This window comes from Papio anubis, chromosome 11 (assembly GCF_008728515.1).
Source record: "Papio anubis isolate 15944 chromosome 11, Panubis1.0, whole genome shotgun sequence".
NCBI classification, from domain to species: Eukaryota; Metazoa; Chordata; class Mammalia; order Primates; family Cercopithecidae; genus Papio; species Papio anubis.
The window spans coordinates 29,449,589-29,463,197 of record NC_044986.1 but is presented as its reverse complement, the minus strand read 5'-3'; positions in this window follow the sequence as shown (position 1 = coordinate 29,463,197).

The window sequence follows — 13,609 nt, the reverse complement described above, 5'->3', positions numbered from 1 at the left end:
AGTGTAAATTGGAATATACTTTAAAATTACGGCAATAGCTATCGAAATTACAAATGCACATCCCTTTGCTTCCACATTCTGCATATAGGAATTTTTTCTATAGAGGTGCTTTCATATTTGTGAAATGAGGTACATAAAAGATTATTTATTGTAGCATTGTTTGTAAGGGCCTATGATTAGAAACAATGAAAATGTTCATTGATAAAGGGCAGAATAAACAAATAAAATTAGTTAAATTAAACTGTGGCGGGGCACAGTGGCTCATGCCTGTAATCTCAGCACTTTGGGAGGTCGAGGCAGGCAGATCACCTGAGGTCAGGAGTTCGAGACCAGCCTGGCCAACATGGTGAAACCCCATCTCTACTAAAAAAACACAAAAATTAACCAGGCGTGGTGGTGGGCACCTGTAATCCCAGCTACTCGGGGGCTGAGGTAGGAAAATCGTTTAAACCCAGGAGGTGGAGGTTGCAGTGAGCCAAGATTGCGCCGTTGCATTCCAGCCTGGGTGACAAGAGACTCCATTTCAAAATAAAAATAAAAATAAAAAATTAATTAATTAAATTGTGTACGGTTATAAAAAGATGACATGAAAAGATCTTCCAGATACGTTAAGTGAAGATTGCAAGGTGTTGAACAGTTCCATTTGTTTACAAAATAAACTTGACTTTGGCAGAGCAGGTAGACAACCTGGGGTTGAAGGAGGTCTACATTTCATTGTATACCCTTTTGTGTATACATCCTGTGTGCACCATGTTAATGTACATGTGACTGCAGTGTAAATAAATGAAATTTAAATTTTAAATTACTCTTTGAGAATATAGACTAACCACAGAGAGTAGGAGAGGGATGAGAGCCCCATATATCTGGATTTAGCAACATCCTGCCTATAGGACAAAAGGACTAGTGGCATTGAATACAGCAAGGTGAAAGGTGGTCAATATCCCAATCATCCTTTGGTCAGGTAAGGAAATATCTATGTTTAAGGATCAAACATGTGTGCAAGGAATGCAACATACAGATGAATTTTTTTTTTTTTGGAGACGAAGTTTCGCTCTTGTTGCCCAGGCTGGAGTGATTTCGGCTCACTGCAGCCTCTGCCTCCTGGTTCAAGCAATTCTCCTGCCTCAGCCTCTTGAGTAGCTGGGATTACAGGTGCACAACTCCTCACCTGGCTAATTTTGTATTTTTAGTAGAGACGGGGTTTCTCCATGTTGGTCGGGTCAGGCTGGTCTCGAACTCCCGAAATCAGGTGATCTGCCTGCCTTGGGCTCCCAAATTGCTGGGATTACAGGCATGAGCTACTGCGCCTGGCCAATATGTTTTTTTAAAACAGATAAGAGAAAACATTCTAACAAGGCAAGGGAAATATTTATATTACCGATTCAGGCCTAGGAGTCACCCCGGATTATCTGTCTCCTTCCATCTACTTATGTATGAACCATCAAATCCTATCTATTTAGCCACCAGAAAATATCACAAATATCTAGACTTTCCTCTACCAGTTCCCTAGGCCAAGCCACCACCAGCCTAACTTTGCATTCCCTAACCCTTCCATTCTAAGTTAGCATTCCTAGTAGCAACTATTCTCTTTCACAACACCTTTTATTTTTCTTCATAACTCTTATTCACATATAAGAAGTTTAATGGCATACCTATCAATGTCTACTTCCCCAGCTGGAATATAAACTCCATGAAGTCAGAGACTGTGTCTGTTTTGCTAGTTACTATATTTCCAGCTCAAATATTTGTGTTGAATGAATGAATAAACTAGAATACGGAACTCCCTGGAGAAACAGAGTTGTGTGTGTAATGGAAATTTTTAAAAATCACATTGAGGAGACTATCAGGAGATAAATTATCAGAAGCAAATTGTGATCATAGAAGAGTCTAGAAAATATGCTAAGTCTTTTCGTCTCTGACCTCCACAGATTTGCCACACATTGAGAACTGTCAGCTTAGGCTTTTCACCAACGTGGCCCAAGACTTTAGTACTAGCAAGCTGAGCAAGTCTCCTCTCCCTTGGAAACTTGGTTCTCTCAATTCTGCTTTGGGATAGATGAGCAAAGAACTTCTTATCTGAAGACATGAAGTCTAAGAAGACTGTATTGTTCTAGCAGCATCTCCCTAGCAAGTCTGTACAGGCTGAGTATGAATCAGGTGGAGTTTATGACAAGGTTTTACTTGAGGCATTTTCTAAAATCACTCTGCAAAAGTTCAGCTCTCATAATTGAAGATGACATTGACCTCATGCATTGCTAATGTACATTTTAAAACTCTCAGGGAGTCAGGACCATCATGAGGAAGTCTCCGGTGACTATGTTACCAGGTTATAATGGTCAGGAGCACTTTGTATATAATTTGCTTCATGTTCCATTGTATTGTAATAATTTATGTGTCTGTCTCTTCTACCATTGCACTGTACACTCCTCAAGGCTCAAGGGCGGGAATATAACAGGAGCTCAATAAATATTTCTGTTTTTTTGGGGTTTTTATGAGACAGAGTCTCACTCTGCAGTCCAGGCTACAGTGCAGTGGTGTAATCTCAGCTCACTGAAAACTCTGCCTCCTCGGTTCAAGCAATTCTCCTGCCTCAGCCTCCCAAGTAGCTGGGATTACAGGCACTTGTCGCCACGCCCAGCTAATTTTTGTATTTTTGGTAGAGATGGGGTTTTACCATGTTGGCCAGGCTGGTCTCAAACTCCTGACCTCAGGTGATCTGCCCGCCTCAGTCTCCCAACGTGCTAGCATTACAGGCATGAGCCACTGTGCCCAGCCAATAAATATTTCTTAAATGAATAATCTGAATACAGTACGTGGATTTGACTCTTGAAGGAAGAGAGTTTGTATAGAGACAGTTATATTCAATCCACCACTTATTAGATCTATAAACCAGAACAGATAATTTAATCTCTCTTCATTTTCCCCCTTTTTGAAAAATTATGAAGTATTTAAATATGTACACAAACATAAAGAAGGGTAAAATTAACGTTTATCTGCTACCTAGCTTTATGTTATTTTGTCAGATATGGCTGAGAGAATGCCATGTGTTCATCAAATCTTGTTTCATTTTTCTCTTTCCGGGCACACGAAAAGATTGCATTTCTCATCCTCCTCTGCAGCCAGATGGATATCATGAGACTAGTTCTGCCAATGGACTGTAAGTGGATGTGCTATGTGTTACTTCCAGGGTAAGCATAGAAGAATGACTGAGTTCTCTGTGCTCTTTCCGTGCTGCAGTGATCCTGGAAGCCACGTATGAAAACAGTGGTATCAGAAGACCCTGGAGCCTCCATCAGCCTATACTCCTGAATATCTGTGATCAGTGTATGAGAATCTCTCTTGCTCTACGTCTTTATCAATGCTGAGTTTTCCCAGCTTTAAAAGCTGTTCTGACAGTTTGATGGTGTGAAATCATTGTTTTAATTTGTGTTTTGTTGATCCTGCACGATGCTGAACACGTTTCCAAATGCTTGTCATTTGGGTTTTTCCTGTGAGTGCCTGTTTGTATCCTTTGCCCATGGTGGATGGGGGAGTTCATTATTTTAGTATTCTGTGGGTTGATTTTATATATTTTGGAAACCAGTCTCAGTTGCATTCATTGCAAATATTTTCTCCAAATGTGCAGCTTATCTTTTTACTTTGTTTAAAGTATTTTTGTTGTACAGAAATTTAAATTTACCAGTCTTCTTATGTTTTGTATAAGAATTTTTTCCAATCTCAAAGTTATAAATATATTTTTCTATATTTCCTTTTGAAAAAAAATTTTATTTCTGCAGTGATATGTATTTGAAAGTTTTAAAGACTTGATTTTCATTTGTAAGTCTTTAATCTACCTGTACAGTAGTAGTTTGTGTGTATGTGATATAATGTACAAACATATTTTTTTCCCATAAAATAGCCAATTTCTCAAGGCCATTTATTGACTAGTTCATCATTTCCATTGATGACAATACAACTTTGCCATATATCAAGTTTCCATTGATGCACAGGTCTGTTCATAGTCTCTCTAACCTGTTTGACTGGTTTATTCATCTGTCCCTGGGCCAAGGACATGTTGTCTTAATTGCTATAATTTTATAGTAAGTTTTGATATGTGGTAGCATGAGTATCCCTCCATTTCGATCTTCATTATTGTCTTATCTTTTGTTGACCCTATGTATTTCAATATGAACTTTAGGATGAGCTTGTCAAATTCTACAAATAACTAAGTTGGGATTTGGTTGAAATTGTATTTGCATCCTGTTGTTACTGTGGTTGAGAATAATTATTTTTTACTATTACATTTTTCAGTTAATACTAATGATGCATAGAAATGCTGTTGATTCTCATACACTGATTTTGTATCCAGAAATCTTGTGCCCTTATATTAATTGTGTCTATAGAGTCCTTGGAATTTGTCCACAATGTATATTCTTTAATAAGGGTAACTTAGATAATACATTTTCAGTTCTTATGTTCCTCTTATACAGTGTTGAATAAAAGTGGTGAATCTTATTGAATCTTTTTCTTATTTTAATAAAAATGTTCTTACAGTTTCACCATTAAGTATTTTGTTTGCTCTATGGGCATGCTTCAGCTCAGAAAATACACTCAGATTTTTTTTGCCTTGGTCTCTTCACCTGCAATATGTAGATATCACTACCTGTTTTATTTATTTTTCCAATCCATTGTGAGAATTAAATAAGGTATCATACAGGAAAGATCACTGGGAATAGTGAAGTACTATGTTCAAATGTCAGTTAGTGTTTGTATATTGTTTGTTCACTTTTGTGTCCCAGTACCTAAAACATTTTCCAGAACCTAATTCGTGCTCAATAAGTATGTGTTGGATAATTATGGAAAACATTATTAATATTAAACAGATGTTTCATGTAAAGTATTATTTCCTTACATCTTAACAGGGATGGCAACACTGAGATATTCATGCTGCTGTTCCCTGCATTGCCTGCCAGTGGCAAAAAAATCACTGAATTATCTCAGAACTCTTCTTCTGAGCTTGGACTGTCAACCTCAGAATCCATTTCAACTTAGCGTTCTAGGCAGCTATTTCCAATCTACTATAATTGGAATACGAAAAGAAACTTATTTACTTATTTACCAGTTTACTACTCGTTTGGTACCAAGCCAATGACATTGAATCTCTACTCAATTGGGCATATGGCACTGTTATGAAAGAGAAATTTAGGAATCAAGGGTTTCTCATTCCCAAAAGTAAATATCCACAGCACGGCTACATAATCACCAGCATTTAGGAAAGCTCAGTCTGTTTAATTGGTTTATTCTTCTTGTGTATTTCTTCATAAATTGAAAACACAATGATATCTGTTAAGTAAAAAGGCAACATCAGGCCTATGAAAATATTTCCTCCTTATTAGTAAAGTGCTTTGTTCCTATGTTTATCTTTGTTATTATATTGCAGGCTGGAAATGAGAACTGTGAGCATCATTTTAATAAGTGGATTAAAGGTCTTTATTTCTAAAAATTTTCCCACACATCTTGCTGAGTCTTCATTTCTGACAGCTAGAAATAGAGGTGAATCATGTCATCCCCTTATAAATAAGAACACACAGGCACTAAATTTACAGAGTAATTGTAAAGCACATCATTTTATGTTGTACATTTATGTTGCTTCTCATATTCTATTTGCTATTTTCACATCTTTTCAGGTTATTAATTTATTATTTCCTGTAAAAAGGGACATTATTGAATCTCTCTTCCCAAGCATTTCTACCTTCCCTCCCACATACCACAAACCCCTGTCAATTTTTGCCCTAGAATATACGAAATTTAGAGATTAAAGATATAAATGCAAGGCCCACCTCACTGAAAGGACTTGTTCATTTATTGAGAGCTAAGTAACATCTCATATAAAAACACAAATACCTGATGCCTGAAAATATTATGCATGCCCCTGTGGCCCTTGATACTTCATTTCCCACTCCAGCTCCTGGGAGGTGGATGAGCTCCAGTTCTGCACCTGCATTGCTGGGCTTTTAGGAAATGTGTCTTAATTTTAAAACAATTCAGATGCTATATTCTCCATCAACCAACTTTGCCAAAATCAAGCCTTGAGACTCTTATAAAAGATTAAAATTTCAAAGCTAGTACTTTTCAGTGAAGGGCACACATCATTATTGTGTTCTAATCTGCAAACACCTGACAGGCTCAAGAAGCAAACATGGCCAGGAACCAGAAATCCAAATATTGCGAAGTCATTGTTGCTTTTCAATTTTGATTCAGCCTGTTCAAAAGCTATTAAGTAATGAAATGTACATGATATAATACTGTATGAAAAATGGAGTTTACAAAACAGTTTGAGATATATAAGATAGATGTATAAGATATACGTATAACTTATATGGCATTATATATAATATAATGTATTATATATAAAATACTAAGTTTGCTAAGGTCTCTAAGCCTCAATTTCCTCTCCAGTAAAGAAGGTAATCATATCTATCTCGTAGAGTCATGATATTAAATGAGTTAATCCATGCTAAGTACACAGTATAGTGCCTGAAAGGTATATAATAACATATAGTTTATATTTTATTATCAATATTTTAGAAAAAAGGCTAGCTGGATATATACCTAAATCCTAAAAATGATTATTTTGGGGTTGTGGAATTGCAGGTGGGTGCTATTTTCTTTCCTTTGCCTTGACAGTATTTTTAAAACTTCTCTCATGAGTCAATATTACTTTTTTTTTAAGTAAGAAAATTCAGAAGTCAGCCTCCTTTGACCAAAAGTACTCAGGTGGTTCTCACTCACTGAATGATGAAGGGTAGAAATGGGATGAGCAGTGTTAATGACGTCTGTAGAGCTTCCTGTGATAGAGCATTAGAAAGGCCCCCGGTGAATCCCATCTTTCTAGTTCATATCCTTTTGCTGTTTGGCTTTGCTGCTCTTCCCATCAATAAATGGAATCTAATTTTCCATCCTTTGAATCTGGGCTTGCTTTGTGACTTGCTTTGTCTAATGAAGAAATGTCTGACAAAAATGATGCTGTGTGAATTCCAGAACCTGGGTTTTAAGAGGCCTGGCAGTTTCCACCTTCACCATCTTGAAATCCTGAGATTTTCTCTGCTGTGAGAAGCCTAGCTTAGTTTACAGGAAGGATTACTGATGGGCCTCAATAAACAGCAAGCACCAACAGCCAGATCTGTAACTAGACCATTTTGGACCCTCCAGCTCTAGGCAGGAGGTTGATGACCAGAGCTGTATAATTGACCCCAGGTGAGATTGAAAAAGAGGAGCCCAGGAGTGTGAGACACAATATAACACTGATATTTTAAATGACCACTTTTTGGGGTGGCTTGTTATGCAAGAGCAGATATCTGAAACACTGCTCTTCATAGATGTCAGTGCTAACCAAACAGTGTCTATGTCACAGGGGCTGCAGAAAGAAGGGATTTCTCTCCAAAGACATTATTTATTGTGCAATTTTTAGTGAGTAAAAAATGCTTCCTTTTACTCTTGCTTTGTGACCTGAACTTAAATGTACACTATTGTAAATCTATATGGCTGGTAAGTATGGAATTGAGGGTCCTCTAACCAACTACTCCAGGGCAAGTGTCCTTATATCAAGGAGCCCATTAGCCAGGCATGGTGGTGGACACCTGTAATCTCAGCTACTTGGGAGGCTGAGGCAGGAGAATTGCTAGAACCTGGGAGGCAGAGGTTGCAGTGAGCCGAGATCGCTTCACTGCACTCCAGCCTGGGTGACAGTGACAGAGCTAGACTCTCTCTAAAAGAAACAAACAAACAAACAAAAAGGAGTCCAGTGTTTAAAACTTTTGAGATACAATGCCTCACTCTCAATTTCCTGTTGTATAGCCTTCATTTTCTGGGGCTACTCTGGCTGGGATATCAAGGAACCAAACATTCATTTATTTGTTGATCTATTTCTCAGATGTATATTGAGCACACAGTATGTATGAGACTGGGCTAAGCAATGAAGCATAAAAAGACTTCAAGACATGGTTACTGCTTTCCACAACAGGAAGATAGGACATATAGATAATGTCAATAGGAAGTAATGCATGCTAAACCACTAGGTGAATGCACAGGCAACTCATAAACCATATGAGTTTCGGGGAGGAAGAGAAACCTTCCAACCAGGATGACAAGAGTTGACATTATAGTAACCACACAATTTGGTTTTAGTCTTATAACTGAATTAAGAATTTGGTGGAGGTGAGATGGGGAGAGGCCATGCGGACAATGGAATCTTCATGAGCAAAGGGCAGGAAAAGACACAAGACACATTTGAGAGAGGCATCTAGGAGACAAATTTAACTGGAGGGTTCATTCACTGACTCATTTATTGCTTCAGCAAATATTTACTGAATCCCTAGTAGGTGTCAGAAACTCTGCTAGTCTCTGAAAATGCTGAAATATAAGTGACACAGTGCCCATCTTTAAGGAATAAGTAATCTATTGTACAGGCAGCGAATAAGCCATTGCAGAGAATGGGATGGTAAATTCATGATTGAATACCAAGGAAGATAAGCTTGGAAAAGTAGGTTAAGGCCAAATTGTGGAAGGCTTTGAAAACCAGGATTTCTCTCCTGCGGTTCAGAGAAACTTCTACTTTAAAAAAAAAAAAAAAAAAAAAGTGGAAACTTTTAAAATAACAAATAATATTGTTATTGGAACGGCAGCATAAAAGACAGATACAAGTGGATCTGTTTGGATTGAAGAGGATGGACCTGGAAGGCTTACTGGCCTTACCTCGCTCTCTCAGTGCTTTTCCCTGCAGCAATCCCTAGGGCACCTCTACAGTTCTAAGGAACACAGGGTCAAACATAATCCTATTGTGCTGGCAATGGAGAATTGTTGAAGCTTGTTTGTTTAAATCAGGAGAGTTCCATAATGTACATAAGATGCCCTGTCAACATAACTCACAATTGTTGAGCACTTACTAGGTAGCAGGTGCCATGTTAAGTGACATATTGTTTAATTTTTACCATAACCCCATCAGGAATGTATTATTAATAATAAAAATAATGATAACAATAACATTCCCACTTCAGAGATGAAGAAGCTAAGTTTCAGAGAGGCTAAGTAAATTCTCCAAGCTACACAGGTAGAGCAGGGATCAGAATAGAATTGATCAGACCACAGAGCCTGTTCTGTATGTTAGGCACAGCTGGTGAGGGTATGAGGCTTCTAAGCTCTCCTGCTTACCATATATTAGATGCTTGATTAATTGTATCTATTATCATGACCATTATCTTTATTACCATCAAAAGAGGACCACTCTACAGGAATTACATTATACATTTGGATATGAAATTTTAGTTGAGGCTGATGAACTAGTGGCCTAAAATCACTAAATTTAAAGATGACTTGTTTCAACATACTAAATAAAGTACCAAATATTTTCATTTACCATTCACTCATCTTATTGGGATAGTGTACAGAGTCATGAAAATATTGCCTCAATGGATTTTCAGCTACTCAGAATAGCTCTCCATAAAGAAAAACACACACACACACACACGCGCACACACACACACAAATGGCCAATAAAAAATACTAAAGGATGTTCTGACTTACCATAATTAAAGACATATCCTTCAAAACAGTGAGGCTCTAGTGCTGACCTGTGTAGTTGTTCAGTTTGAACACTGTGTAAGGTGGCTGGCCAAAGGGCAAGTGGAGTGGAAATGGAGTTCTGAAGGGCAGACTCCATGTTCTGTCATGGTCTCAGTCCACCTAGAAGGTTATAGGGAGCAAAGAGAGGAGGGAGATTTTTAAATTCATTTGCCCAAAGGGGATTTGAAAAATATTAATGCAAAGGCATGTGTCTTAGTCAGCTTATGTTGCTATAAATGAATGCCTGAAGCTGGGTGATTTAAAGAAAAGAGATTTATTTGGCTTATGGTTCTGCAGGCTGTACAAGAAGCATGGTGCCAGCATCTGCTGCTAATGAGTGCCTCAGGCTTCTTCCACTCATAGTGGAAGGGGAAGAGGAGCCAGAGTGTGCAGAGGGCACATTGCAAGAGAGCAGAAGCAAGAGAGAGAGAAGGAGGTACTAGGCTCATCTCAACAAGCAGTTCTTTTGGGAGCTAAGAATGGGAACTCACTCATTACCATGAGGCCAATCATGAGGATCCACCCTCATGACCCGAACAACTCCAACATTGGTGATCAAATTTCACATGCGATTTGGAGGGACAAATATCCAAACTATATCAGTACCCCATAAGTAATATTTTTCACCTCTTATTATGGACAAAGGTTTAAAAATTTTGTTACGTCCACATCTAGTGAGGGTGCAAGGAAAGGGGCATTCTCTGGCATTGACTACGGAAATTTTTGGAATTTAAATTGGTGCTGCTTTTTTGGAAAGCAATTTGACAATTAAAAAAGAGTTTAAGTTCTCACAACATTTTATCTAGGAATTCTATGTCTATGAATCTATCCTATAGATATACTATACAAAAGGGCAAAGAGGATATTTGAGAATGTTCCTTGTAATCTTACTTGCAAAAGTGAAAAACCAAACCCCATCCACATATTCATGTAGGAAAGTCTGGTTTAAAAATTACGGTACATCTATGTAGTGGAATAATATGAAACTACTATGAAAGTATGTGTATGCACTGATATGAAAAGACATATAGAATATGTTAAATGAAATCAATCAAGTTGCAGAGCAGTTTACGTGTGATACTCTTACTTCTGTAGCAAAGTGACATAAATGTGTGCATATGGTTGTGGATTTATTTTCTGGAAGGATATACAAACAATAGTTAACAGTGATTCCTTCCAGGACATGGTACTAGGGGAATAGAGGTACAGGATCTTAATCTTTTTTTTTTTTTTTTTTTCGGAGTCTCGCTGTGTTCCCAGGCTGGTTTGCATTGGCCTGATCTCGGCTCACTGCAAGCTCCGCCTCCCGGGTTCACGCCATTCTCCCGCCTCAGCCTCCCAAGTAGCTGAGACTACAGGCGCCCGCCACCACGCCCGGCTAGTTTTTTGTATTTTCAGTAGAGACGGGGTTTCACCATGTTAGCCAGGATAGTCTCGATCTCCTGACCTCGTGATCCACCCGCCTCGGCCTCCCAAAGTGCTGGGATTACAGGCTTGAGCCACCGCGCCCGGCCTTTTTTGAGAATGGAGTCTCACTCTTGTCACCCAGGCTGGAGTGCAGTGGTGCAATCTCGGCTCAATGCAACCTCCACCTCCTGGGTTCAAGTGATTCTCCTGTCTCAGCCTCCCAAGTAGCTGGGCCTACAGGTGAGCATCACCATGCCTGGCTAATTTTTGTATTTTTAGTAGAGACAGGGTTTTGCCATATTAGCCAGGGTGGTCTCAAACTCCTGACCTCAGGTGATCTGCCCGACTTGGCCTCCCAAAGTGCTGAGATTAAAGATGTGAACCACCATGCCCAGGCTTGGGATCCTAATCTTTAACTTTATATGTTATTTGTTCAGCTATTTTTAAAGAATAAGATGAGAACAAATCAATGGGTTTTGGGAGAAAACAGGTGTGAGACAAGAGTGTGCTGAAATGCAAACACCCTTGGATTTAATACCTATGGAAGGGAAGCGAGGGGAAGGAAGCAGGATTGGGCAGGAAGAAGTTGGATCATGAAACAGTCTCAGTGAAGGCCTCAGTTAACCCCACTGAGATATCTGAAGCTGGAACAGCCCTTCAGGGTTGTCCCGAGTTGAGACAGGAGGGCTAGACCTTGACAAGACCCTGGCATCAAGCAGTCAGTGGACGAGGGCTGCTTCAGGAAAAGGATGTGGCCTAGGGAGAGGAGGGCCTCAGTTGGGACAGTTCTGAAGAGTCCTGAAGGTGGCACATTGTAGCACCACTTCTGTAGCAAAATTGTTTTCCACAGGTCCAATGACAATTTAAATTTGTCAAAACCCCACTTAGACCTTTCCAAGGCAGCTGCTGCAGCTGAGAACGGCCCTGGATTTTGGCTCTTTCTCCTTGGCTCTGGCTTCCCGTATTAAAATATTGACATGTCATTTGATTGCTGGTCTCTTTGAGTTCCTACCCCCAATGCTCAGCAAACTGTAAAAAGACGAAATGCCTTCCATATCAGAAGCATCACTGTTCTTTTTCTTTTTTAAGATGGTGCCTCCACTCATTATTTAAAACTCCAATAAAGGGGGTTTATATCCACTAGTTAATTTGCTACATGGTCTCGGGAATTAAGGGGATACTGAATTTTTCCTTCTGTGTAGCCCATGAGTAAGTAATACTTTGACTACACAGAAACTCTTGTTCCTTAATAAAATGATGTTTTATTGAAGCTGAAGAAGCACATCATCTTACAATGCTTTTATATCAAATACTTGAACTAGTTTGTTTTGCCGGCTCTAAGAAGGAGTGTATAATTTGAAAACAACTCAGTTGGCCTGGTTTATAGGAGTATAACACATTGTAAATCAGCTTATCTGGAGAATCTGGATACTATCAAACCATAAAGGAACATAGCCTCCCTTGGGAAACTGAATCATATGGTTTAAGGGGTGGACAAAGGAAAGCTCTCTGGAAGGGAGCAAGTGCTTCTGAGTTTGTTGGTTTAGCAGGATTGGTTCTGGTGCGGGATGGCAGTAATATTTGGCTTCAAAGCAGTCTTTATCCCTTAATAATTCCCTAATCCTTGCTGTTATGTGAACCAGCAAACATTTGAAAGGCAAAGCTGGAGAACAGAATTAGGATGGTCTCCTGAGTGAGGCAGAAAGATTCGGTGAGAGGAAAGGACTTTCAGGGTTCCAACAGAAGCCTACATTTTGTGAAAGTTAGTAAATATCAATTATAAGCAAGATGCTCAACAAATCTCAGTATGATTATCGGTGCTAATCAGGTATAAAAACCATTGCAGTGGCTCCCTATTATAGAAAGAATCACAAAAAGGGAGAGGCCTCCCCCAGTGCTTGCTCAAAATCGTATGTGGAAGACGCTTAGGGGGGTCTAAACTATTCGTTTGGAACTGGCAGACTTACCTCTAAGCTGTGTTTAAATATCACTTTACCTAACAATGAGAAAAACGATATCTATAATATTAATACTTGTCCATGTCAAAGAATGAAGGAGGTGGTTGTCAACGGTAATGATGGGGACACCAAAGCCCATTCACATCACCCCTGCATGCTACTATTTTTCTTTCCTATGAAAATGAAATTGTAATGAACAATGTGACCAATGAAGGGCGATTTCTTAACATTTTGCTTGGGGTCTTTGAGTGTAAAGCTATGTTAACTGCAGAACAGTAACGTAGATTTGGGTTTATTAATATCATTAAGGTAAACCTGTGAATTTGCCTTTGAACAAGATACAAGGTCATAAAATTGATTGTAATCAAACAAAACTATAGTGACAGAAAGCAGATCAATAGTTGCCTAAAGATGGAGGAGGGAGGAGGGAGAGATTATACAGGAACACACAAATTTATAATTCACAATTGTAAAGTTATAATTCAGCTTTATAATAAAGTTTTGACATATATATTGACTTGTAATCTCTCCTCCTTCCTCTCTCTACAGGCAACTATTGATCTGCTTTCTGTAACCATAGTTTTGTTTTCATTTTAGTTTCTGTTTACTGTATAAATGGAATGTACTCTTTTTAGGGGGGCTGA